The sequence below is a fragment of the Rhinolophus hipposideros genome, assembly GCF_964194185.1.
Source record: "Rhinolophus hipposideros genome assembly, chromosome: X".
Lineage (NCBI taxonomy): Eukaryota > Metazoa > Chordata > Mammalia > Chiroptera > Rhinolophidae > Rhinolophus > Rhinolophus hipposideros.
The window spans coordinates 729,496-757,175 of record NC_138046.1 but is presented as its reverse complement, the minus strand read 5'-3'; the positions used below and the strand labels follow the sequence as shown (position 1 = coordinate 757,175).

At 35.4% G+C, this 27,680-nt stretch overlaps 1 long non-coding RNA gene across 4 annotated transcripts; it reads left to right on the top strand.

Moving 5' to 3' along the window:
* The first annotated feature begins 426 nt into the window (after nt 1-426).
* On the top strand, nt 427-26,265 carry LOC308494205. Of its 4 annotated transcripts, XR_013992897.1 has the most exons (7): nt 470-610; nt 1,719-1,750; nt 6,384-6,599; nt 6,788-6,859; nt 18,594-18,729; nt 20,903-21,028; nt 22,110-25,652. It is a non-coding gene; the product is annotated as an uncharacterized lncRNA (long non-coding RNA). The 4 variants fall into 4 exon arrangements; XR_013992896.1 differs by lacking the exon at nt 18,594-18,729; XR_013992895.1 differs by lacking the exons at nt 6,384-6,599; nt 6,788-6,859 and having other exon boundaries at nt 427-610.
* Nucleotides 26,266-27,680: the final 1,415 nt, after the last annotated feature.

The window sequence follows — 27,680 nt, the reverse complement described above, 5'->3', positions numbered from 1 at the left end:
AACACTAAGTAGCTGTTGCAGCTTTTGGGAAATTGATTCATCTCTCTGGGCCTTAGTTTCCTCGTCTATAAAATAGGGAAAAATCAGTCCTCAGCTTATCTTATAATGTTGCAATAATTTGGTGAAATAACAGAAAGGCAGGTTTGTTTTACCTCACACACTTGTGAGGTAAATGAAAACTGAGAACAAGAGATATCTAGAAATGTGGACGGAAGAAAGAGTTCAGAGCGAAGGTAAAAAAAAAATACTAGGTCTGGAAAAAGAAATGAAGGGAAAGAAAAGAAGGAAGAACGAGGGAATTTCAATGGAGACAGCAAAGGCTGTGAGAGGAAATGCAAGCAATCGGGAAAACTGAGGAAGGAGCCGCAGAGCTGCTGGCTCTCGTTGCCGGCGGAGCCATTTGGGTGGTGCACCGCGGTTGGGCGCGGGACCTATTTGGCTGTAACGCCTACCCACTGGCTTTTATCTACCTATCCCTACGGCTCCTGTGAGGCCTAAGATGGCGGCGTTTGAATGGCGCGCAACTAGTGCCGGCGTACCAGGTTTGGAAAGGCGGCCATAGACGAATCTACTAAGGAAAGTCCAGAAATTGGCCAGTTTCTGTAGTGTGGTGAGTGCCCAACCTCCCGCCGGTAACAAAAGTCGTCAGCAAGGCTCCACACTTCAGGATCGCGTGGCCTGCCTGGTGGGGGAGGGGGTGGGCCGGCTTGTGTTTCATTTTTCTCGCTCTTCTATCTTCAAAATATCGGAGAATAATTTCGCGTTAGTCATCTTACCAGCACTGATGAGGCTAGGCGGTTGCAGAAAGTAGCTCCAAGGCGGCATTTCGAGTTTTCTCGTTTTTTCTCGTTTAAATGCACCATTATTGGCAACGTGCCACCTCAAATGAAAGAGTCCGTCTGCCCAGAGCGCTTTCAGGAACAGCCTGACTCCTTTGGGCCTCTCCTAATTTATTTCCTTCGTGCTGCCTTTCGCATGCAAATGTCGTAGTTTTGATGGGCTAATTAGTTTGTAACATTCTTTGTGGGCTAGGTTAAAAAACCTTTTTTTACTATGCCCTAAACGAGGACTTTTGGCCATACAATATAATACTTAATATTTGTTCTGGAAGCATCTCAGAGGTAGGGTGTGTGTGTGTGTGTGTGTGTGTGTGTATGTACGGGTAATCTCAGGGAATTACTACATTATTTTGTGGATTGTTAGCTTGATTACTCACTGTAAGAAAAGAGCTAGGTTTCTTGTGTTCAGATCTCTTGGTGAAAGTAAATTTATTTATGTTAAGGATGATATGTTTACTATATGGAGAGGACAGTAAAAAATTACATCTAATCTGTTGTTAAATGTTTATGTGGTAAAAAAAATTTTAGTTAAGAAGTGTCTGTATCTCACTCATATATTGCTGGAGAGAGTATGACGGACTTGCTGCAACCTTTTGAAAAGGTAATCTGGCAATATTTGGGAAAATAAAAAAAAAACACAGGATCACTTGCCACATACTGGAACCAAATAGTTCGACTTTTATGAATCTATCCTACGGAGATAAAAGTACCAGTATATTAAGACGCCTGAACAGGATGCCTTTGCAGCTTTGTTTTTGTGACAAATAACAACCCGCGTATCTATCAATAGAATACTTGAATAAATTGTAGGATATTTGTATTATGACATATTTTGCAACTGTGGAAACTGATTTATCTCTTTACACTTTTTTGATCTAGAGAATGCTGAAATGGATTGTTATGTGAGAAAAGTAAGTTACAGAATACCCCATCTAATATGGTCCCATGTTTTTGGTGGTGGTGGGGGCGGTGGTCGTGATGAAAGAACGTAAGATTAACTTTCTTTTCTTCGTCTTGTTTTTTTGTGGGGCTTTCTGTATATCTTATGAAATATTTAAGACCTATATAGACATACAAAGAATAATATAGTGAACCTCTGTTTTCACCAACCAAACATAAAAAGAAAATATTACCGCTGTAGTTGAAGTTCTCTGTGTACCCATCCCTGATTGCATTTCTCTCTTCCCTCATCCCCAGAGGTAAACATTATTTTAAACAGTCATTATTTTTCCTATGCATTTCTTAAACTTTGGTGACATATGAACCTTTCCTAGCATGGGTTAGTTTTTAAAATAAATTTTAAGAGAACTTTAAAAAGGAAAAGTCAATTTAAAAAGATTAATCTTTGAGTGTCTGTTATCTGGATTACAGTAACAGGCCAATGAAGTTTCTTATAAACTGAGAATAGAATCTGGTTTTTAAAAAACCCATAACATGAAATAAGTCTTGGCAAGGAAGTAGAGAAATTGGAACCGTCGGACATTGCTGCTGGCATATAAAATGGTGCAGCCACTGTGGAAAACAGTTTGGTGATTTCTCTATAAGTTAAACTTAAAATCATCATACTTCCTTGCCAACATTTGTTATTTCCTGTTTTTGGTTTTTAAAGATATTACAACCATCCCTAGTATGTTTGAAGCAGTATATCGTTGTGGTTTACATTTGCATTTCCTTAATGACTAATGATTTGGGGATATTTTCATGTACTTTTTAGCCATTTGTATATTTTCTTTCCAGAAATGTCCATTCAAGTCCTTTGCCCATTTTTAAATTTGGGTGTTTGGTTTTTTTGTTGTTTTTGAGTTGTAAGAATTCTTTATGTATTCTGGATAGTAGACTATTATACATATGATTTGCAATTTTTCCCCCAATTCTGTTGGTGTTTTTTACATTTTTTGATACTGTCCTTTCGTGTACAGTTTTGTTTGTGTGTTTTTTAATTTGAAGTCTAATTCTTCTGTTTTTTTCTTTTGTTCCTGGTGCTTTTGGTGTCAAATCTAAGAATTCTTTGCCAAATACAGGGTCATGAAGACTTTCCCCTATGTGTTCCTCTTAAGTGTTCTAGGATCTTAGGTTTTGTATGTGATGTGAGGTCCAGCTTTATTTATTCTTTTACGTGTGCATAGCCAGTGGTCCCAGCACCATTTGTTGAAGAGACTTTATTTCCCATTGAATGGTCTTGGCACCCTTTCTGGAATCAATTGACCATAGATATATGGGTTTGTTGCTGGTCTTTCAAATTTATTTCATTTGTCTCTTTATCTGTCCTAATCCTAGTACCATACTGTTTTGATTACTGGATTGTATGTTATAAGTTTTAAAATTGGGAAATGTCAGTCCTCCATCTTTGTTCTTTTTCAAGATTGTTTTAGCTATTCAGGGCCTCTTGCAATTCAATATGAATTTTAGGATCAGCCTGTCCATTTTTCTTTAAGTCATATAGAAAAAAACAGGGGAGAAAATGGAGTTGTAAACCAAAAATACAATAATACTGGCTTTTATATTTACATATGTAGTTACCTTTACCCATGTTCTTTATTTCTTCATATGCTTTTGAGTTACTGTCTAATCCTTCCATTTTAGACCAAAGAACTCCCTCTGGCAATTCTTGTAGGTTAATGTTTTTGTTTTCTTTGGATAAATACCCAGAAGTGGAATTGCTGGATTGTGTAATAGTTCTATTTTTAATTTTTCAAGGAACCTTTATACTGTTTTCTACAGTGGCTACACCAATTAACATTCCCACCAATAATACACAAGGGTTCTCTTTTCTCCACATCTTCACCAACACTCGTTAGTTGTCTTCTTAAATTTTTTAAAAATTGAATTTATTGGGGTGACATTGATTAATAACATTATATGTATCTGGCTGTGAATTTGTGTATTTATCCTTTTTGAAATTATTTTTAGTTTCTTGAAACTGTATGTCTGTGTCTATTGCCAAACTTGGGAAGTTTTCAGGCATTCAGTTTTTCAAATTTTTCAATCCCAAACTCTTCTATCCTTCTGTTACTGTCTCATAGTTTCCTGAGTCTTTGTACATTTATATTGAATGTTTTTTTTTCTCTATTAGTATTGGATAGTTACTATTTATTTCTTTAAGTTCCTTTGCCATCTCCATTGTGCTTTTGTCTATTTTTTAATTTTAGTTATTGTATTTTTAACTTTAAAATTTCCATGTGTTCTTCTTTATATCATATATGTTGACAGGATTTTCTGTTTCAATATTTGTTGTAAGAATGTGATTGCTTGTCAGAGCATTTTTATAATAATTGTTTTAAAGTCTCTATCATATAATTTTAAGAACTGGTCATCTTGGCATTTTTCATGACTTAATTCATGTTATGCAATCTTGACTACCCGCCATGACCCGCTTTTAGCTGGGAATTTTTATGTTCAGACCATCCTATGTGGTTAATTTTGGTCTCTGAGTTTGTAGGGACTGCCATATACGCCTCCCCTGAGCTCATCAGGTTTAGTCTGCGGCCGCTTTTTCATCCACAGTCTATAGATTCAGTATCATTCCAATCAAAATCGCAGCATCCTCTTTTTGTGGACATTGCCAAGCTTATTCTAAAATTTATATAAAAATGCAAAGAAACTAGAATAACCAAAACAGTTCTAAAAAAAGGGAAACTAAAAAGTTTGAAAGCTCACACTGCCTAACTTCTACATTTACAATAAAGATGGAGTAATCAATACTTTGTGGTGTTAGTGAAAGAAATACAAAGACTAGTGGAGCAGTTGGAAGGGTCTAGGAGTAGTTCACACAAAGCTAGTGAATTATTCCCACACAGATGGAAAGACCATTCACCAAAAAAAGGATAATCTCTTTAACAAAAGGTGCTGAAACCTTTGGAGGACCACATATACAAACTGTGTGAACACATATCTTATTCATTATACAAATATTCATTAAAATGAGTCACAGAGAGCATAGATGACACCTAGAAGGAAACATGTATTTTTAGAAACAGCACTAATGGCACGGTGTTAATGCTAATCAAAAACTTTGTTTCTTAAAGGAGTGTGGCAGTTTTTTTAAAAACAGACTATCATTCAGTGTAGTTTTAGGTTCATAGCAAAATTGAGAGAACTTCCAATATACCTCTTACCCCCCCCCACACACACACACACATGGCCTCCCCCATTATCAACATTTCCCACCACAGTGGTACGTTGGTTCCTGATGGACCCTACATTGACACATCATCATCCAAAATCCCTAGTTTACACGAGGGGTCATGTCATGAGTGGGATGTAGCTATCAAAGGAGCAGTCTCACACGTGTGTGTCTTTCCACAATGCCAGCCTTCTTTAGAAAAAAGCCAGGGATCTAGTCCTACTGACTTGGTTTCTCACTGGCATTAACCAGGGCTCTGGCCAGAGGATAGCCTCCAGTAGTCCAGGTAGAGCGGATTCACACAAGAGGGTCACACAGGTTTGCAAGCAATAGGGTTAGGCCAGGCGAACAGGGTCTTAGGAAAGAAGGATGAAAGAGAGTCCGGTGTCCAGCAAGAGTCCCTATGTCGATGGGGTGTGGAGCGTCAGGCATCAGGCCAGGCTGGTGAGACAGTCAGGAGGTGAGGTTTCAAGGGCTCTGTCTAGGACGAGTGCAGGTGTGGCTGTCAGCTCATGGGCTGAGGCCTGAGCAAGGAGCCGTCAGTGTGATTGTATGCTGGAGACCGGGTGCGGTGCCCCCATCAGCAGTCTAATAAAGCATCCCAGTGGTCACACTCCACCCTGCATCTGGAGTTAACTGGTTAGGGCGTTCACTGAGCACACCTTTCACGGGATGCTGTGGCATGATTGTCACTTTGTGACTCACAGCTATCAGAGTCATAATGCTGTATACAGGTCACTTGGTGATGTGCCTTCTGTGGGTTGGGACAAATGTATAATGACGTGTCCACTATTAGAGTATCATACAGAGTATCTGCTCTAAAAGCCCTCTGTGTTCTGCCTATTTGTCCCCCCTCCCCCCAACTTCTGGCAACAACTGCTCTTTTTGCTGTCTCCATAGTTGTGTCTTGAATGATTTTTTTTAAAATCTTTTCTACTTTCTGTTTGCATCTTAGTTTGCGTTGTTTCGGTTGGCCTGTGTTCCAGTTCCCTGATTCTTCATTTGTGTTGAGTCTACTTATGAGCCCAATAAAGGCATTTCTGCCATTTTCATTTGATTGTAATTTCCATCTCTCTTCAAATATTACCTGTGTGACCTTACGTGTCGCCTATGATTTTAACATAGCCTAGTTATTTTAAATTATCTGTTCCCACATCTCCTATCTGAGTCTGGTTTTGAAGATTGCATGCTTTTCAGACTGTTTTTTGTCCCTTTGTTTTTGTATGGATTATAATTTTTGTTGCAAGTCAGACGTGCTGTATGTAAGATAGTAGATCCTGAAGTAAGAATTTTATATTCTTTCAGAAAAGCACCTTTCCTTTGTCTAGGTTATTTTGGAAGCTTGTTACTGTGCTTTCTACACCAGGGGCTTTGGACCATGTAATGACACTTTGTTTGTGTGGCCCTGCTTGGCTTTGCAGGTCCCCCACTTGGCACTGCTCCCCACAGAGGGTCTCTTCTCCTTCAGCTGTCCTGTGTGTGATTCTGACTTGACTTGATGCTTGTTAGCCTGTGGCTGGGGGAAGAACGAGGGATGGGGAGGGGGCATTCTCTGCTGTTCTGATGAAGACTGAATCTGCGACTTGCAGTGTGGCCTTCTCGTCCTACACCTTCAGATGTACTGCTGTTCCCAGCAGGTATTGCTTTTTATTGTTATTATTAAATTGATTGGGGTGACAATGGTTAGTAAAGTTACATAGGTTTCAAGTGTACATCTCTATAACCCTCATCTATATATCGCATTGTGTGCTCACCGCCCAGAGTCAGCCAGCAGCTTTTCTGTGCCTGCCGTAGGCTAAAGCTTTCTTTCTCCCCTTACCCACAGGTGGCTGCTTTCCACCAGTGTCCCCACACTGTGCACTGAGGCTTTTGTTTCTGACGGGAAGGAGGCCTGCTGGTAATTTTGCTCTGCCCTCTATTCTTCTCCCCAGTGCTTCAGGCTGCAGGTTTTCTCTAAGAACTTTTTTTAGGTCAGAGAAAAAGGAGTGATGTATCTGGGCAGAACTGCATTCTCAGTTGCTCCTCCCCTCCCCCCACATAGCCCCAGGGGAATTTTTTTCTGCTTTCTTTCCTGTAGTTACCTGTTGGTAAAGGCTGCAGGTGAATGATTGCAACCCAACCCCCTTTCTAAAACCCAGAGGGGCTTCTCATTCTCCTGGTAGCCCACCCACACTTGGTCTTTAGCAATTTATTATAAATTTTTAGTTAATCCTTCCTACCTGCTTTTATATGACTTTCTATGACATTTGGTCCAGTAATTAAATGCTCAGATTCCGTTTTTCTCTGCAGGCTGCTTCTTTTCTCTAAATTTCTATATAATTTTTTGACCTATGACTTCATTGCGAGGGTCAAGAAAATCATCAGTTTGCAGTTGTCAAGACCTTTTCTTCTCTTAAGGGATGTAGTGATGCTATTTCTCACTTTCTATGTGTCTGCTTTGCCGTCTGTTATTTTTGTTTCTGTTTCTCCTTTTTTCTTTTGCATTATTTGAACGTTTTTTATTCCATTTTAATGTTCTTTTAAATGTTATTTTGATTATATCTCAAATTTGTTTTGTTTTACTGTAGGGGTTACAATATTACATACCTTGCAGTCACTTAACAGTTTATATAGATTTCATGTCTTAGCATGTCAAGTAAAATGTAAGCCTTTCTGTTCATAGATCTGTTTATGCTTCCCCATTGATTTTGTAATAACTTGCCATGTGTTTCATATTTATATATTTTGAAAGCCCATCAGACTGTTAAGATTTCTCCTTTTGAGAGTCACTTAAAGAGGAGGAAAATTGTCCTTTATATTTATTCATGTACCGATTCTGTTGCTCTTCATTCCTAAGGAAACTAGCTTCCCCTGGATATCCTGTACCTTCAGAGTAAAGAAGGCTTTATCATTTCATCTCAACTGTACTTGAGATGAATCCTCTTTGTTTCTCTTCATCTCAGAGTATATTCACTTCACCTTCATTCCTGAAGGACATTTTTACTGGATTAAGAGCTGTTAGGTGATGGCTTTTCTTCTTTCATCACTTAAAAGATGTTTTTCTACCATCTTTGTCTCCATGGTTTCTGATGAGAAATGTGCAGTTGTTTGAATCCTTGTTTCCCTGTATAAAATGTTACTTTTTTTGTAGCTTTCAATTTTATTGATTTTTGTGTTTTTGGCTTTTAGCATTTGACTGATAGTTCTGGATGTGTATTTCTATCGGTTTATCTTGTTTGGGTTTGTTGAGGGGGGTGATATGTGATTTTATCTTTTATCAAATTTAGGAAGTTTTTGGTTGATATTCCTACAACCATTTTTTTCTGCACAATTTTTTCCTCATTCTGGCACTCAGATGACTTGTATGCTAGACATTTTGATGTTGTCCCGTAGTTCCAAAAGCTGTTTGTTTTCTTTCACTTTTTTTTTGTTGTTGTTCTGTTGCTCAGATTAGCTAACTTATAGTGATCTGTCTTCAAATTCAGTGGCTTTTTTTTCCTGCCTCCATTCTGTTACTGAGATCTCAAGTGAATTTTTTAATTGCGTATGTCATTTTTAGTTCAAATTTTTAATTTGTTTTTTTAAACGTTGTATTGAGGTACAATATATCATAGAAATTACCCATTGTACGTGCACAATTCATTTATTTTTAGTAAATTTGTATAGTGTGCAGCCATCACCACAATTTAGTTTTAGGACATTTCATTATTTCCACAAATTTCCTCAAGCCTGTTATACTCAGTCCTGTCCCATTCTCTGTACCAGGCTACCGCTGATCTCAATAAAAAATGAGTCTTTTCTGAATATTTCATATAAATGAAACGTGATATTTACTCTATTGAATTTCACCTCTTTCACTTATTAAAGTCTTTTTAAGGTTTATCCTTGTGGTGGCATATATCAGTATTTTATTCCCTTTTTAGAGGTGAATATTACTCAATTTTATAGATATACATCTATTTTCTGTCCTCATTCAGCACTCAACAGAAAGTTGAATTTCCCTTCTTTCCCTCTTTGCTATTATTAATAAATGCTGCCATGTCCTTTGACATTGATGTAAATATCCTTGTATGTCTTCATTTCTCTTGTATAGATTCTTTGGAGTTGAATAGCTGGGTTAGAGGGTATGTGTTTATTTAGCTTTTAAAGAAACTGCTGAACTGTTTTCCAAAGTGGCTGTACTAGTTCACATTCCCACCTGCAGTGTTTGAGAGTTCACGTTTCTCTACCTCCTCAGCATCACTCCTTACTGCCTGTCTTTTTTTATTATAACTACTTAGTTTGCATGAAGTCGTATTTCATTGTGACTTTATTTTGCATTTCCTTAAACTCTAACGAGGTTGAGCATCTTTTCATTTGCTTGTTCATTTATGTGTATTTGGGATAGCATTTGAGTCTTTTCTCCATTTCAGATTTTTTTCTTACTATAAGAGTTCTTTATATACAGAGGGTGCCAAAAAAATGTATACACATTTTAAGAAAGGAAAAAACTGTATTAAAATTGTAATACTCAATGTATACCTATAACCAAAGATAAATACAAGTCACGTTTGACTTCTGGAATGACAAGAGGTGCTCAAAGTGGTTACTATCAGCGTAATTTGTTAAGTGTTTTCCTTAAGCAGTAGTTCACCATAATCAGAAAGTTCACCATAATCAGAAATGTCTGGACGCTGACTTGTATTCATCTGCTTTTTTTATCGGTATATATTATTACAATTTTAATACATTCTTCCTTTCTTAAATTGTGTATACATTTTTGTGGCACCCTCTGTATATATATGACACAAGTCCTGTATCAGAAGCATTATCTACAAGTATTTTTTCCCCACTGCATGGCTTTTCATTTACTATAATGTCCACGTAGCGTTAACATTTTTAATTTTGGTCAAAGTCCAGTATATCAGTTATTTCTGTATCTAATCTTTCATCAGTGCTATACTGTCTTGATTGTTGTAGCTTTTATGCAAGTTTTAAAATATGGTAATGAAAGATCTACTTTGTTGTTTTTTAGAATTGTTTTGGGTATTCTGCATCCCTTGGATTTAGGCTCTGCTTGCCATTTTTTACCAAAAAAAAAAAAAAACGCCTGCAGGGATTTGGTATGGATTGCATTGACTTTATAGATCAGATTGGTGAGAGTTGTCTTCATAATAATATCGCATCTTCCAATCCATGAACATATATTGCCATATATTTCTTTCCATTTATACATGTCCTTCAATTTCTCCAAGCAATATTTTGTAGTTTTTAATAAATATTTTGTTAAATTTATTCTTAAATGTTTTATTCCTTTGATGCTATTCAAAATAGTGTTCTCTTAATTTCATTTTTAGAAAATGTATTGCTATTTATAGAAATACAATTGATTTGGGGGCTTTAATTTTTGTGTCCTATTACTCCCTAAACTTCTTTGTTAGTTGTAGTTTTGTTATGGATTCCTTAGGATTTTCTAAATATAGGATCATATCACCTGCAAATAAGGACAATTTTACTTCCTCTTTTTCTATCCTATTTTCTTTATATTTCCCCCGTATTTACTGCCTAGGGACCCCTGTAATATTACGTAGAAGTGGAAATCGGCATCCTTATCTTCATTCCTTCAAGTGAAAGCATTCAGTCTTTTACCATTAAGCATAATACTGTGTTTCCCCAAAAATGGGTCTTATAAATTTTTGCTCCAAAAGATGCATTGGGGCTTATGTTCAGGGAATGTCATCCTGAAAAATCATGCTAGGGCTTATTTTCCGGTTAGGTCTTATTTTCGGGGAAACACGGTAGTAGCTGTAGGGTTTTGTTTTGTAGATATCCTTTGTTAGGTTAAATTACTCTTTTTCATTCTGTTTTTTTGAAAGTTTCATTCTTGAAGAATGGGCTTTGAATTTAGTGAAGTGCCATTATTGTGTTCATTGAAGGGATTATATGGTTTTTCTTTTTGAATTCGATATATGAACTACATTGATTGGTTTTTGAATTATGAAATAGGCCTGCATTTCTGGGATAAATCCTATTTTTGTCAAGATACGTTATCCTATTTATATATTGCTGGATTAGATTTGCTACAATTTTGTTAAGAATTGTTACTTTTACTTTCATGAGGGAGATTAGTTTGTAGTTTTCTTACAATATTTTTGTCAGGTTTTAGTATTGATGTAGGATGTTTTCTTTGTGCCGGGATCGTGTCCAATGAAACCGAAGAATGGAAGCACAGACCAAGGAGAGGCGAGGAGTTTTTTTAAAAAGAGAATAGTTTATTGAAAGCAAAGGGTCAGAGCTCCCGAGCGGGAGGAGGTCCCGAATGGGGGTGCTCAGTGACTGAGGCAAAAGTTTTTACTTTTGTACCTTCCCTTGCCTGCTTGGGGAAGGGGACTGGCACCTTCTAATGGAATTTGTCCATCAGGTTTGTCCTGTTTGCCCACCTTAAAGGAATTAACTAACCCATTCCTATCTATCAGATCTGCTCCTTTGTCTGGCCAAAAGGGATTTATGGGATAATTTATTAACCTCAGGGCACATTCTCATATCTTTTCCTGAAGTGAAGGAGATATTCCAGAACTCTGGAGTTTCAGGATATGGCTGCCTTTTGCTAATTTCACCAGGGATCTTTCCTGTCTGCCTAACAACATGCTAACTAACGTGTCTCAGTATCAGTGATTCATTAAAATAAGTTGGAAAGTAATAACTCTTAAGTTTTCTGAAGTAATGTTTGTAGAATCTGTATTATTTCATCCTTATATGTTTGGTAGAATTCACCAGTAAATCTGTCTTGGCCTAATGTTTCCTTTTTTGGAAGAATTTAAACCTTAAATTCAATGTTTTAACTTATATAAGAGTATTCAAGTTTTTTACATATATATATTTTGTTGAGTTAGCTTTGATAGTTTCCATCTTTTAAGGAATTTTCCCATTTAATTTCAGTCGTTGAGTTTATTGGCATAAGTTATTCATAAAACTACTTATCATTTGTTTTGTATCTTTATACTCTCTGGTGGTGTCACCTTTCTCATTTGTGGTAATATCTTGCTTTCTCTCTGTTTCCTGATCATCCTGGCTAGAAGTTTATCAATTTTATTAATCTTAAAGATCCACATTTTGGTTTCATTGGTTTTCTTTATTAGTTTATATTTATTTCATTGATTTGGGATCTGGTTTCTTTTTTCTGCTTGCTTTTAGTTTAATGTGCTCTTTTTCTAGTCAATAGCTTTTTATATAGGCTCTTAGAAAGCTAGGAATAGAGGAAAAATTCCTCAAAACATGATAAAAGGCATTTATGAAAAACACACAGTTAACATCATATTCAATGATGAAAGACTGAAAATTTTACCCCTAATTTCACTAATAAGTAAAGATTGCCCATTTTCACCAATTTCTGTTTAATGTTTTACTGGAAGTAAAAGCTAAAGCTATTTAGACAAGGGAAAAAGAAAGCATCAGCATTGGAAATGAAGAGGTAAAGCTATATCTGTTCACAGATTATATGATCTGCTTTTTAGAAAATCCAAAGAATAAGAGAGCTACTAGAACTGAAAAAAAAAATTCTTCAAATTTGCAGGCTACAGATCAACTGATAAAAATCAGTTGTACTTCTGTACACCAGCAACAAACGATCCAAAAATGAAATTAAGAATGTAATTTCTTTTCTAATGATACCTATAAAGTTAAATCTGAGGAGAGAAAGAAAAGCACGAGGAGCCATTTCCTCTACTGCTCTTGCTAGCATAGCCATTCCAGAGCCAAGGGGAGACCCAGCCTGCTACCGTGCTACTCTGCCTTCATGTCGCCTACTCCTTCATCCTCGGACTTGTTCCTACAGCCTCTTAAAACATGATGGAGTACTATGAAGTTCTAGGCATGTAGAGACATGACTCAGCAGAGGATATAAAAAAGGCATATTGGAAACTGGCACTGAAGTGGCATCCCGATAAAACAGAATAAAAAAGAAGCAGAGAGAAAATTCAAACAAGTAGCTGAGGTGTATGAGGTGTTAACAGAAAATAGGACATCTATGACAGATAGGCAAAGAAGGGTTCAGTGGTGGAGGTGGAGATCATTTTGTCCATCCATTTGTTTGGCTTCACATTCCATAACCCAGATATCGTCTTCAGGGAATTCTTTTGGTATTAGAGAATTTTTGGGGGAATCAAAAGGGTCCCCATGGAAGCAGGAGCCAGGGCAGAGGGTCATTTTCCTCTGCTTTCAGTGAATTTCCATCTTCTGGAGGCAGGTTTTCTTTTGATACAGGATTGACTGCCTTCAATTCACAAGGATGTGAAAGCCTCATTTTGTTCTCTTCTACATCATTTAGTAGAAGTGGGGTGGGCAACTTCAAATCTATACCAATCTCTACTAAAATAGTTAATGGCAGAAAAATCTCTACAAAGAGATTGTCAAGATGGTCAAGAAAGTGTAGAAGTTGAAGATGTCCAAAGTCCGTAATGATAAATGGCAAGGAGCAGCTGCTGCACTTGCATAACAAGTAATTCAATGCACAGGTTAAATAGAAGTGTTAAACTATAAGAAGCACCATTTGAGGATTAATAGGAATATTTTTTGAGGATTTTGAAGAACTCAACTTTCAGTATAACTATACCTAAATTATTCATAAACAGCTCATTGGAGCCCCTAGTTCTCATTGACTTGAGTTTATTGTTGGAACCACATAACAGTACCTTTTTTTTTTGTATTTAAAATTGTTGTAAATTTCTCTGTGCACATTGCTTTTTTATTAAATGTTTTCCAAGATGGCCATGACTCTTGTACACCAGCACAGACGTGCTTGTCTGTTGTGTTTGAAATGTGAGCCAAGTAGTGTCAGCCTGCTGTGAAGTTAGCATTGCCAGGATGAATCTTCCATGAAAATAATTTCAGTTTTTGTTTGTTATTGTTATTTTAGTATTTAGTAGTCTAAGTAAGATATTAAGCATCAATGGTAATATGTTTCTAATTTAATATAAATTCAGGATGTGCGTGAATGCTGTCAACATAGTAAGTTTTGACAGTTGTTTAAATATGTAATGTTAAGCTTAGTTTTAAAAATGTAAAGCTGGTAAACTGGGTCTTTGTTGTTTGCTTAAAAAGAATAAAAGAAATGTGAATCTGGTGTATTGCTGAAAGAAGTTAAAGCACACCTAAATAAATGCAAAGATTAAAAAAAAATTATGTTCATGGATTGGGAGATTTAATATTGTTGAGATGAATACTACCCAAAACAAAATGATTTACAGATTTAATGCAATCCTTATAGAATTCCAATGACTTTTTTTTGTAAAAGTAGACAAACCCATCCTCAAATTCATATGAAATGTCAAGAGACATATATTAGCAAAAACAGTCTTAAAAGATATTAATAAATTTGGAGGACTTGCAATTCCAAACTTCAAAATTTACTGCAAAGCTACAGTAAGCAAAACACTGTGGTACTGGTACTTCAGATATATAGACCAATGGCATAGGATATAAAGCTCAGAAATAAACCATCATATATATGATTGATTGATTTTTGACAAAGGTGCCAAGACCATTTAATGGGGAAAGGACCGTGTTTTCACAAATAATGCCTGGAGAACTGGATATTCACATGCAAAAGAATAAATCATACCTGTAACTTGCACCATGTGCAAAAATTAACTCGAAGTGGATCAACAACCTGAAATTATAAGATGAAATTATAAAATCTCTTAGAAAAAAAGCACTGCACAAAATCCTAATGAAATTGGATTTGGTGATGATTTCATGAATGACACCAAACGCACAAGAAACAAATGAAAAACTAAATTGGGCTTCATGAAAATTAAGAAATTTTGTGCATCAAAGGAAACTATGAATAAAGCAGAAAGACAACCTAAAAAAATGAGCTAGAATATTTTCAAACTAGGTATCTGATAAGAGATTAATATTTAGAATTTATAAAGAATACCTAAAGCTCAACAACAAAAAGAAAAATAAAACAATTCAAAATTAGGCAAAGGACTTAAGTATACATTTCTCCAAAGAAGACATACAAGTTGCCAGTAAGCTCATGGAAAGATGCTCAACATATTAGTCATTAGGGAAATAAAAACCACAATGACATACCATTTCACAAATACAAAGGTATCTATAATTAAAAAAATAAGCGTTGGCAAAGGTATGGAGAATTTGGAAGCCTTGTGAATTGATGGTGGGAATTTAAAAGGGTGCAGTTGCTGTGTAAAACAGTTTGACAATTTCTCAAAAGCTTCAACATAAAACTACCGTAAGACACAACAATTCCACTCCTAGGTATAAATCCAAAAAGGTTGAAAAAAGGGATTCAATCATTAATTTGTACAGTGTTCATAGCAGCATTATTCACAATATCCAAATGTTGGGAACAACCCGAGTGTCAATCAACATGAATGGATAAACAATATCTGGTATATTTGTACAATGGAACATCATTAAGTTTTGATATGTGATATAACATGGATGAACCTTGAAGACATTGTACTTAGTGAAATAAACCAGATGCAGATGATAAATGTGGTATCCTTTCACTTTTCTGACATAGCTCAAATAGGCAAATTCATAGAGACAGAAAGTAGACTAGAGTTTACCAGAAACTGAGGGCTGTGGAAGGAGAGCAAGTTTTTGTTTAATGAGTACAGAGTTCTTGTTGGGATTATGAAAACATTTTGGATATTGATTTTGTGTTGATATTTATAGAACATTGTGAATGTGTTTGATGCCACTGAATTGTACACTTACAAATTGTTAAAATAACAAAAATATGCATATTTTACCACAATAACAAAATGGAGGAGAAATTAAGGAATTTCAGAAACTCAGAATTTGTCACTAGTAGACATGCCCTTCAGGAAATGCTACACTGGAAGGATACTAGACAGTAATCCAACTCCATATGAAGACATGACAGCAGGAAAGGTAGCTAAATATTTAAATTTAAAAGCTAGTATTTTATTTTTGGCTTTTAACCCTTTTTTCCCTGTATGAACTAAAAAGCAGTTGGAAAAAAGGAATATTGAGAAATCTTTGTTAATGGGGATACCACATAAAGATGGATTCTGTGGCAATGATAGCATACAGCTGGGAGAGTAATGGAGGTGTATGTGTGTGCTCCATTTGTTCAACACACAGGGTCGAGACTGATAAAGAAAACCCCCGTAGACATTCCCATTCAAAACGGGGAGAAAATGAGAGGCCAAAGGAATAGGTAGGAATTCTGAAATCCAGACAGGAAAATTGGGGGAGTTCCTTGATTAGGACTCAGCTCCATTTCTGCCAAGGAATAATTCTGCAGGGCTCTTGGTCCCACCCCGTCTGAATCGCCCTTCCTTTTATACGGTAACTAGCCTGTGTTTTCAACTGTGTCGTTTTTGTAGCCTGCTCTCAGCTCATAGGTTTTGGCAGCTCAAAGTCTTTTTTTTCTTGTGTTTCTGTCTCTGTCAGTGAAAGTTGGTGGTGTGATTGGAATTATAATTCTTTTAAAATCGTTTTTGGTCTCCTACGAATAAACACTACTCCCTGAAATCTCTTCCAATTAAGCTTTTCTTTAGCCTGGTCTTCTGTTGGGAGGGTTGTAAATAAAGTTTTTGTGTTTCTTATTAGCCCTATTGTTTGAAGCTCAAGCACACACTTAAATTCTTTAAAGTGTCTTTTGTCTGACTTAACATTCTGAGGCACAACATTTTCTCTTTCTGATGCCTTAACGAAGGATTTTTAGAGCCATACCCTCAGCTTCACCTAGAGACCCTATTTTCTTGGCAGGACTCTGGACTTGATCCTTACTAGGAAAGCATTGCTTAACTTTAACATAGTTTGCCTTCAGGAGAGAAATAGAAATTTTCAAACCATTAGGTCTAAATTCCTTCATGATTAGTACTCTTTTCTTCAGTTTCTCTCTCTCCTCTCACATTTCACTATAAGCATCAAGAAACCAGGTAGCAACTTAAACACTTTGCACATTTTCTTCTTTCCTTGTTATTTTAGGCAGCAATGTTGATGAACTTATTTTAATCTGTATATAAGTTCTTTTATCAGATACATGATTTGCAATTTTCTCTGAATCTGTAGCTTGACATTACCTTTCGTAGCCTTTTTTTAAAAGTCGTATTTAGGTATAATTGACATAGAATAAAGTGCCTTTTTAAATATACATTATTGTCCTAAAAGTTCTCATCTTATTTCTATTTTTAATAAAATATTTCAAGCATGTAGGAAAGTCTACAGATAACATCAAAATTTTCATGAACCCAGAACCAAGCTTTGCTTGCTCTTTCTATTTACTAGTAAGGCTGCAGTGAACAGGAGTGCACATATGTTTTTGAATTAGTGTTTTTCTTTTCTTAGGATAAATACCCAGAGGTGGAAGTGCTGGATTGTAGGGCACCTCTATTTTTTTTTGTAAGTAATTTTTCTTTTTTTTAGTTGGGGAATATTGAGGAACAGTGTGTTTTTCCAGGGCTCATCAGCTCCAAGTCGTCCCTCAATCTAGTTGTGGAGGGTGCAGCTCAGCTCCAAGTCCAGTCGCCGTTTTCAGTCTTTAGTTGCAGGGGGCTCAGCCCACCATCCCATGCGGGAATTGAACCGGCAACCTTGTTGTTATGAGCTCACGCTCTAACCAACTGAGCCATCCAGCCACCCCTCCGGAAGCTCAGCGGGAGCTTGTTGTCTTCAGTCTAGCTTACTGGCCCATGTGGGAATCAAACCGGCAACCCTGCTGTCCAGAGCTCACTCTCTAACCAACTAAGCCATCCAGCCACCCCCAGGGCAGCTCTATTTTTAATTTTTTGAGGAACCTTCATATTGTTTTCCATAGTGGCTGTACCAGTTTGCATTCTCACCAACAATGCACGAGGGTTCCCTTTTCTCCACATCCTCACTAACACTTGTTTGTTGATTTATCGATGATGGCCATTCTAGCAGGTGTGAGGTGATGACATCGCACCGTGGTTTTGATTTGCATTTCCCTGATCATTAATGATGTTGAGCAGCTCTTCGTTTGTCTATTGCCCACCTGTATTTACTTGGAGAAATGTCTATTTAGTTCCTCTGCCCATATTTTAATTGGAATTTTTTTTTCTGGTGTTAAGTTGTATGAGTTCTTATATGTATATATTGGATAGTAACCCTTTATCGAACGTATCATTTGCAAATATCTTCTCCTACTCAGTAGGTTATCTTTTCATTTTGCTCATGGTTTCCTTTGCTGTGCAAAACGTTTTCAGTTTGATGTATTCCCCTTCATTTATTTTATATTTTCTTTCCCTTGCTCCAGGAGATATATAGAGGGTGCCCCAAAAATGTATACACACTGTAAGAAAGGAAAAAACTGTATTAAAGTTACACTGGTGGTAACCACTTTGAGCACCTCTTATAATTGCAGAAGTCAAATGTGACTTTTATTCATCTTTAGTTATTGGTAGGTATTGAGTATTACAATTTTATTATAGTTTTTTCCTTTCTTAAAATGTGCATACATTTTTTTGGCACCCTCTGCATTTAATAAGAGATTGCTAAGAACGATATTAACAACTTTACTGCCTATGTTTTCTTATAGTTTTATGGTTCTAGGTCTAACATTTAAGTGTTTAATCCATTTTGAGGTTATTTTTTGTATAAGAAAGTTGTCTAGTTTCTTTCTTTTTTTTTTTTTTTTGCATGTATCTGTCCAGTTTTGCCAACACTACTAATTGAAGAGACCGTCTTTACACCATTCTATATCCTTGCCTCTTTTGTGGTAGATTAATTGACCCTAAAAGTGAAGATTTATTTCTGCGCTCTCTATTCCATTGATCTCTGTTTTTTTATGTGAGTACCATACTGTTTTGTAGCTATTTATAGCTATACTACTATTGTAGCTTTGTAGTATACTCTGATATCACAGAATGATTCCTCCCACTTTGTTCTTTCTCAAGATTTCTTTACTTTTTGGGGTCTTTTGTGGTTTCACATAAATTTTAGGATTAGTTCTAATTCTGAGAAGAATGCCATTGGTATCCATTTATTTTAAATTTATTTTGGTGACACTGGTTAGTAAAATTATATAGGTGACATTGATATTTTAAAAGGGATTGCTTGAATGTGTATGTTAGTTTAGGTAGTAAGGACATTTTAACAATACTAATCCTTCCAGTCCATGAACAAGTTATATACTTATAGATATTTTTTCTTTTCTTTTTTTTTTTTATTAAATTTATTGGGGTGACAATTGTTAGTAAATTTACATAGATTTCAGGTGTACAATTCTGTATTACATCGTCTATAAATCCCATTGTGTGTTCACCACCCAGAGTCAGTTCTCCTTCCATCACCATATATTTGATATATACTTATATTTGTTTGTTATTGTGTTCAATTTCTTTCTTCAGTATCTTATAGTTTTCAGAGTACAGATCTTTCACATCTGTAGTTAAATTTATCCCTAGGTATTTCATACTTTTTGATGCAATTATATAAGTGGGATTGTTTTCTTAATTGCTTCTGATCGTTTGTTATTGGTTTACAGAAATGCAGATTTCTGTATATTGATCCTGTATCCTGCAACTTTACTGAAATCATTTATTGTAATAGTTTTTTGTTGGAGTCTTTAAGGTTTTCTATATTTAGTATCATGTCATCTGCAAATAATAAGAGTTTACTTCTTCCTTTACAATTTGGATGCCTTTTATATCTTTGTCTTGTCTGAGCCATCTTTCAAACTTAGAATACTCTGTTGACTAGAAGTGGTGATAGTGGACGTCCTTGTCTTGTTCCTGATGTTAAAGGAAAGGCCTTTTAGGTTTTCCCCATTGAGTATGATATTAGCTGTGGGTTTGTTATACATGGCCTTTATTATGTTGCATATGTTCCTCCTATACCAATTTTATTAGGAGTTTTTATCTTCAAAGGATGTTGAACTTTGTCTAATTTTTTTCTGCATCTATTGAGATGATCATATGGGTTTTACTTTTTATTTTGCTAATGTGATGTATCATATTAATTGATTTATGGATGTTGAACTATAATTGACAAAAAATGAAGTGACTGTTTAAAATGTACAATTTGCTTTGTTTTTACTTATGTGAAACTGTCATATTTACAATAATGAGCTTAATTATCATCAGGAAAAGTTTCCCTTGTCCATTTGTACTGCATTTCTTCCACCCCTCAACAAACACCTCCCTGTATCCAGTGGTGATCACTAACCTGTTTTTGGTCAGTGTACAGTAGTTTGCATTTTTAAAATTATACACAGAGGCTGCCAAAAAAATTGTATACACATTTTAAGAAAGGAAAACTGTATTAAAATTGTAATACTCAATATATGCCGATCACAAAAGATGAATAAAGTCATGTTTGACTTCTGCAATGACAAGAGGTGCTCAAAGTGGTTACCATCGGCGTCCAGATACTTCTGATTATGGTGAACTACTGCTTGAGCAACAATGACCAAAGTGTTCACTTGTATACGTTGTTTTGGCACCCCGGGTATATGGAGTAGTACAAAATATATTCATTTTTCTTTTGGCTTTAGTTATTCACATTTTTTTGAGATTCATACATGTTGCATGTATCAATATGGGTATAACTGTTGGGTTTGTTGAAATAAAAAACAAAGGCCAGCCTTGAAAATTCCCAGGGCAGATAGAACCAGTTTAGTCTTATAAACAAAGCTTAATTTAGATTATTTTGCAAGATTAACTTGACCTGGGTCTTTTCTTGCTTATGTCTTTGGAAATAAGCAAAATTTAAACTTTACCAAGGTCAATATAAGGTAACCACTGAAAATTTTGATATTATCACCAATCACTGAAAAATAAACAGTCACTGCTTTCTCAGTATAAGCTGTTTTGTTACAATATGCACCTGAGGCTAATTCCATGTTTTGGTTTTAGTGCTCCCAATTTGGAAACTGTCTTTTTGATGTTTGCACAATAAAATTTTACTAATTACTACTTCAGTGACTTACTGGTTTTACTTGTTATTTCTGAACATTTGACAGTTGATGGTGTCATAAATGGGATCCAAAGAAGACGCATCCAATGACTGAGACCAGTGAGCAACAAGGTACTGATACCCATAGAGCCCACTGGGCATGATGCCTCCTTGCTGACCTTGGAGTTTTACGGTAAGTCTGTCTTGGATCTGAGCTCTGCTCTCTCTGCGTTCTGAGCTCTCCAACTTTATTGTGCACACTTGATTTCATTTTCTCTTTTTGTTTATTAGAGCTTCTGGGTAAGTCTCCTTATTCTGTCCAAAAGGAACGAATATGAGATTCCCTGTGTTTTATAACAGCTGTTGGAAAATGCCCATCTTAGTTAAGATGTCTTAGGAAATCTAAAGGCAAATGTGGGTTCCGCCTGGTTTTTGAACAAGAGATTGTGCCTTCCTGGTAAAATGGATGAATTTTTGGAATTCCAGTGGCCATTTTGGAGACCTTTATCTTATCTAAGTTCACTTAAAGGGGTACCCTTAAAAGAGAGGATTTAAAATTGCCCAGAGGCAATGGAATGTATTCTTTGATTGGTATGTAGAAGCTTCTAAATGACAAAGTGCCTTAAGAAACAGCTCTAAAAAGATCCTTACAGCATGCAAATAAAAAATCTTTAGTAAAAATCTTTGATCATTTGAACAGTTCATTTGACCTAATCCGTCTGCCAAAAACACAGTTTGGATCTAACTGTTCTTTTGAGTTTTGTGCCTGAGACATGGCTAAAAGTTTTAAAACAAAAGCTATAAAATCTCTGTTCGTCCATATGTTTATGTTTACATATCTATGTGTGTTACAGATATGTGATAATTTTTCTACCTCCAGATTGTATTGCCAAAATTAAATCGTAAAGACCTCTATTTAATTGATTTAAGAAAATCAAGCATACTCTCAATAACATAAAAACTAACCCAAATATATTTTAAGTTCACGTGATCTTTAATAAATAAAAGCTAGTTTAAGTTTGTTGGTTTAATAAAAGCAGGCATATCTTCAAAATTTGTCAACAAGAAAAATAAAGATAATGGTTAACTGTTTAATATCTAATCCAAGCATAATTCTTAAAAATAAGCAATTTAAGTAAATGTAAATGAGATCAAAGTTTATACTAAATTAAACTAAACAGTAAATATTCGTTGACTATCTAGATGATTTCCAAATAAGATAAGCAGTAAATGCTACACATAAGTTTATCTTCTGGCTTTTTAATTTTTTACAGAGAGAAGATCTTTGGATCTATTAATAAACATGTTTTCTGCCACATTCAAGAATTATTGAAGAATATACTTCTAAAAATTTTGGACTGTATTTATCAGTTTGCTAATCTACTGAATAATGCTAGTACATGATCACAATTGCCTGCTTCCTAGTTTTCACTGGATAGCAAAAATTACAAAAGCTCAATATATAAAAATTAGTAGAAATAATAAGAGTGAAAGAAAATGACAATACATGAAAAGTAGGTAAGGAAACTAGAATGTGTTTACAGAAAAACGATATACACAGGACATTTTTTTGTCATTTGTTAAAGAAAAAAGTAATTTTTTCTCTAGAGTAAAATCATTAAGAATAAGAAAAGAGAATAAAATACCTAGGAATAAACTTAACCAAGGATGTGAAAGACATATACCAAAAACCATAAGACATTTTTAAAAGAAATTGAAGAAGACAAAAAGAAATGGAAAGACATTTCGTGTTATGGATTGGAAGAATCAACATAGTTAAAATGGCCACGTTACCCAAAGCAATATACAGATTTAATGCAATCCCCATCAAAATCCCAGTGGCTTTTTTTAAATAAATAGAACAAAAATCATCAGATTTGTATGGAACCACAAAAGACCCTAAATAGCCAAAGCAATCCTAAGAAAAAAGAACAATGCTGGAGGTATCACACCCCCTGACTTCAGCTTGTACTACAGGGCAACAATAATCAAAACAGCATGGTATTGGCAGAAAAACAGACACAGAGACCAATGGAATAGAATAGGGAACCCAGAAATAAAGGCACATAAATATTAACAGATGATTTTTGACAAGGAAACCAAAAACATACAATGGAGAAAAGACAACCTCTTCAGTAAATGGTGCTGGGATAATTGGAAAGCCACATGCAAAAGAATGAAACTAGACTGCTGTCACTGCATACCAAAATTAATTCAAAATGGAGCAAAGACTTAAGCATAAGACCTGACACAATAAACTGCATAGAAGAAAACGTAGGTACTAAATTTAGGGACCTTGGGTTCAAAGAGCATTTTATGAATTTGACTCCAAAGGCAAGGGAAGTAAAAGCTGAAATAAATGAATGGGACTGTATCAAACTAAAAAGCTTCTGCACAGCAAAAGAAACCATCCACAAAATAAAGAGGCAGCCAACTGAATGGGAGAAGATTTTTGCAAACAACGCCTGTGATAAGGGGCTAATATCCAAAATATATAAGGAACTCCTACAACTCAACAACAACAAAAAAATCCAGTTAAAAAATTGGCAGAGGACCTGAAGAGACATTTCTCCAAAGAGGACATACACATGGCCAATAGACATGAAAAAATGCTCAACATCACTAATCATCAGAGAAATGCAAATCAAAACCACAATGAGATATCACCTTACACCAGTTAGAATGGCTATCATCAACAAGACAAATAGTAAGTGTTGGAGAGGCTGTGGAGAAAAAGGAACCCTCATACACTGTTGGTAGGAATGCAGACTGGTGCAGCCACTGTGGAAGGCAGTGTGGAGGTTCCTCCAAAAATTACAAATAGAATTCCCATATGACCCAACAATCCCTCTACTGGGTATCTACCCCCAAAATCTGAAAACATGTATGTATAAAGACATGTGATCTGATGTTCATTGCAGCTTTATTTATGGTGGCCAAGACATGGAAACCACCAAAGTGTCCTTCAGTAGATGAGTGGCTAAAGAAGTTGTGGTATATATACACAATGGAGTACTATTCTGACTTAAGAAAAGATGAAATAGTGTCATTTGCAACAACATGGATGGATCTTGAGATTATAATGCTAAGCGAAATAAATAGAGAACCATATGATTTCACTGATACTTGGCATATAAAACTGAAAACAGCAAAAGAACAGGACAAACAAATGAAGAAATAAAAACTCATAGATGCAGACAATAGTTTAGTGGTTACCAGAGCGTAAGGGGGTAGAGGGACTGTAGATGAGGGAAAAGGAGATCAAATATATTGTGATGGAAAGAGAGCTGACTCGGTGGTAAACACAATGTGATATATAGATGATGTGCTACATAATTGTACATCTGAAATCTACCTTTAACAATCACCACCCAAATAAACTTTTGTAATAAAAAAATTTAAAAAAGACGAATAAGAAAAAAAGATAGGATGAAACGTAAATGGATATAGTAAGTTGTAGAACGTTCGTGGAAAATCAATCTTGAGAATAAAATTTTATGTGTAATCAAGCCAAGATTGGAACGGATTTAAGTTAAAAAGAAAAAAGGGAGTGATATCGCCATTGTGGCAGTATAAGCCATTCCCTTTGTCTCTCCCCTTCAAGTTATAACCAGAAGGATGTCCATTTCCCAACAAAAGTTCCTCTACACATGCACACCAGGAAGTCTGAGAGGTCCATACATCTGTACATCTCAAAGTGGGTAGATTGGATCTAGTGGAGGTAGGTGGTTTAACTAGAGGAGCAATGGCAGCAAAGCCTGTGACCAGAGGATCCAGGAACCCTGGAGGCACATGAAACCAGAGGATTTAGTCACCGCAGCATACCTGTGACCCAGGTGCTCCCCCTCCCCCACAGTGGCAGCAGCACATGTGTACTGAGACTCCAGGAACCAGAGGCCTCAAATGCTGTCTCTCACATATAAGGTAGGAGAAACCAAAAACTTACGTTATAGTGCTAATTACTGGAAAACAGAAGAAAGGCCTCTAATTACGAACCTGTTGAAATATTAGAATCAAGATGAACAAAGCCCCCCCCAAAAAAAAAATTTAGGTAAATAAAACCCTTCCTAAATAAGAAAAGTGTTCGTTACTTCAAATGCTCCGGCAGAACAACTCTAAAAGCTCCATTAAAAATCACGGTAACATAATTCATAATTTCATGAAAATGATAGTTCTCAAAGAACCAAACTGAAAGGCTGGAAGATTGTGATCTAACTGATAGAAAATTCAAAATAGCTGTCATGAAGGAACTCAGTGAGCTACACAAAAACTTTGAAAGACAGTTCAGTGAGCTCATGGGTAAAATTAATTAACAGGAGTACTTTACCAAAGAGATTGAAACTAATAAGAACCAAACAAGAATTGGAGCTGGAGCTGAAGAATTTAGTGGATGAGATGAAGGATGAAATCTTGTCTTTTGTGACAACATGGATGGACCTAAAGAGTATTACGCTAAGTCAGAGAAAGATAAAGTAATGTATGATTTCACATATATGTGCAATATAAACAAAACAAACGAAATAGATTCATAGATACAGAGAATCAACTGATGGTTTCCAGGGGTGAGGGGATGAAAGTGTGGGGGAATAAGAGATATAAACTTCCAGTTATACAATAAATAAACCACAGGGATGTAGTGTACAACACAGGGAACATTGTCAATAATACTGTAATAACTTTGCACAGGGATAGGTGGTTATTAGTCTTATTGGTGTGATCACATTGTAAAGTATATAAATGTGTAATCTAAGTTGTACACGTGAAACTAATATTACATGCCAAGTATACTTTAATAAAAGTTTTTTAAAACGTTGGCTAACATTTGTTAGATTTATTTAAAGTATCTTCAAAAAGTTTTAGTGTTCAATATACTGATGAAAATGTAGAATTTTGTTTTATTTGTGCTAAAATGACAATTTTGTTGAAGTATTGCCTACTCTTAATGTATAATTTATAAATTATGATATTCACATAACAGAATTAACTAAAGTGAAAATTTTAGTGAAATTTAATTCATTTATAATGTGCAGCCATTACCACTGTGTTCCAGAACATATTTCATTCCTTTATAATGAATGAATATTACATTGTATGGATTTAGCACATACATTTGTACCATTCATCTGTGGATGGATGACAGTTGTGATGTTTTCTACCTTTAGGCTATTTTAAATAGTGCTAGAATATACGTTAGTGTGTTATAGAAGTTTTTCTTTAAATGCTTTTTAAATTCTTTGGGCTGTGTATCTGTCAGTGGAATTGCTGGGTCATGTGATAATTCTATGTTTTATGAGGAACACAAACATTCAGAATAGAATGAAGAGTGTTGAAAATTGTAATTATCTGACTAAATGGAAAGGACAGTTATTTTCTCCTTGTTACGTTTAATTTTTTTACGAGACAACTAATTACAGCAAAAGTTATAATGTTCACTTGTATTTATCTGTTTATAAGTAACAAATATAGCAGTTGTAACATCACTGAGGGGAGATGTCAAGCATATAAACCTATACAGTCACAAGTTTTCCATTTTTAACATTAAGTGATATAATGTTAAGTATAAATGGGTTGTCAAATGTTTAGAATATATAGAGAATGCCAAAAAGTATACACATTTTAAAAAACAAAAATTATTAAAATTGTAATATTCAATATATACCAATAACAAAAGATGAATTCAAGTCACTTGTGACTTCTGCAATTACAGGAGGTGCTCAAAGTGGTTACCATCAGCATCCAGACACTACTGATGATGGTGAACTACTGCTTGAGCAACAGTAACCAAAGTGTCCACTTGTATACATTGTTTGGACACCCCCTGTATATTGTAATCCACAGGGGAACATTAAGATATTTAAAATAAAACTCCCAAAGGTAAATTAAGTAATGCTAGAACATATTCAAATAATCTAAATAAAGGAAGAGGAGGAGAAACGGAAAAAGCAGAGGAGGCATGTAGAAAAGAAATAAGATTGTAAAAAGATATCCAATCATATAAATAACAGCATTAAACATTAATGGATAATAAATTTGTGTCCTTTAAGCCACTAATTTTGTGGTAATTCCTTAGAGTAGCAATAGGAAATTAATACAACTCATGTCAATGAACAAATTTAAATCAGTAATAAAATTCTTCCTACAAAGGAAAGTCCAGGTCCAGGTGACTTCACTGGTGAATTTTATAAAAGGTTTAAATAAAAAAAAATTAACAATCCTACACAAAGTATTAGAAAATAGTGGAGTTGGGAATACTTAGCAACCCTTTTCATGAGGTGTGTATTACTCTGATACCAAAATCAAGCAAACACATCACACAAGATTATAGAACTACCAGACCAATATCTTTGATCAACAGTGATACAAAATTCCTTAACAAAAATTTAGTAAATTGTATGCAATAGCATATACAAAGCATAATTCATTGTGGCCAGCTGGAATTTATGGCAATAATTAAAGTTTAGTTTAACATTTGATAATTGATGTAATTCACTGTATTGAAAAAAGATCGTGGAAGAGAATACAAACTCCACTCTCACAGAATGCAAGTTGAAACCCTGTAGATAATGCATGAAGCAGTTAACTAAAGAGAGGCTCAGAAATTTTGTAATAGTGGGCAAATACGGGAAGGAGGCAGAAATCAAAGTACAACTGATTTATCATCAAGATTCCTGGTTTTATTTTCTACCATAACTCAGTCTGGGCAGAAATGCAGTATAAATATCTGAAATACACACTGAGTAGGTAGAAAGGGCTCTAAGAGGTGAGTTCTCTTTCTGGTCTGAGTGGTTGGAAGGGGAGTCCTTACAGGACAGAGTAAGGAAAATCCCTTATTTTTTGTGTTATTC